Source organism: Myotis davidii, unplaced genomic scaffold (genome assembly GCF_000327345.1).
Source record: "Myotis davidii unplaced genomic scaffold, ASM32734v1 scaffold753, whole genome shotgun sequence".
In the NCBI taxonomy this organism is placed as follows: domain Eukaryota; kingdom Metazoa; phylum Chordata; class Mammalia; order Chiroptera; family Vespertilionidae; genus Myotis; species Myotis davidii.
Window position 1 is genome coordinate 2567572 of NW_006286231.1, and position 1555 is coordinate 2569126.

Consider the following 1555-nt stretch of genomic DNA (forward strand, 5'->3'; position numbering starts at 1 on the left):
CAGCAGGAAGCTAAAGCTTCACACTCCCCAGAGAGCCACTGTTCTATTCCCTGGGGAAAGGACTGGACATGGAGGAAAATAGACACATGCCCAGTAAAGTTGGTATGACATAGGGAAGGTACTTGCTGTCAGTCACATCTGGGAACAGGTCATTGGCCAGAATGGGTGTGGCCACTGCAAGCCCAGGAAGATTTGGAATACTTAATTCCCTGAACAAAGAAACTCCCTCCCTTGTGCTCTTTGTTCTCGTTTGCTCTTGGCATGTTGCCCTAACTCCTGACTAATGGACTGTAACTAGCCTGATGCTGAACTGGACCCAGCTGCAACATGGAATGGAAACTCAACACTGGCTTTGCTTCTTGTTTAATTGAAACCCCAGCTACACTTCTTCTATGACTGGACGAAGGGAAATGAAATTTAGGAAATATAAGGGTGTAATTCCACACAAATAAACATCACTCATCCTCCATGCAAGTCTCAGAAAATTCCTTTTCTCGAGATATTGTAAGGACCCTACCCAGCACCCAGTGGGAAAGAGGACACCCCAATTTTCCTGATAACATCAGAGAAGTGAGGGCCAAATTGCCACTCTTGACAAAAAAGGGGCCATATACTGAATCTGACAAGCTCAGGGAAGGCCTGCATGGTGGCCTTAAAAACTCAGAAGCCTAAAATAACCACAAAGGATGGTCTGAAATGAAAACTTTTTAACTAAAAGCAGTTTATAGTGTGTAATCATGTCCTAGGCTAGAATCTTTCCTGACAAGGTCAGTTTTCACCTTAAGTCTGTCTATTATCTTTCTGCATGTAAGATAACATTCCTTTGGAATGTCTAAATAATTTCCTTTTTCTGGAACCCTGAAAGCATCGGAACCCCACCAGACAGAGACCACAAATCCCTTCACTGTTAATTGTTGACTGTTAACTATCCTGTACCCACTTTTATAAAAGAAGTATGTGTCTATCATTTTACTTTTTATCCAATCCCAGAGGTACACCACCCCCCCGCCCTTTGCTTTCTCCTGCTTTCTTAATCTGTCACCAATGGATTTCATGTCACCCACTTAACGACTTCTCTTTTGATTGTAATGTATAAAATAAGATGAAAACTGCCATGCTCTGGAGCATTTTCTCAATCCATTGGGATTTTGCTTCCCAGCAACTGTCTACAGTTTGGTTCAAATAAACTCACAAAAATTCTCTACAGGTTTGAATGTGTCTTACATTGACACCACCAATGACAGAGGTTGTTATTACTTTAGACTGGATAGCTCTCCTAATTGTTGCAAATTTAAAATGTTGGCATTCTGTTGTTCAAATCCTGCTTGAACACTTTAAAAGTAATGAATTGACGTTTTGTATATATTTTCTATATCTTCAAAGCAGGTCTCCAAATATTGGGGTGGAGGGGAAAATTTGTGTTTCAGTGGAGAGCTATACAGTGTCTAGAGCACATCCTTTCAAGTTATCTGACATTAATTCAATGGGAACTATTTTACAGCTCCAAAATTGGTAGATAACTGATAACAATGCAAAATAAATCTTGCCTACAGGC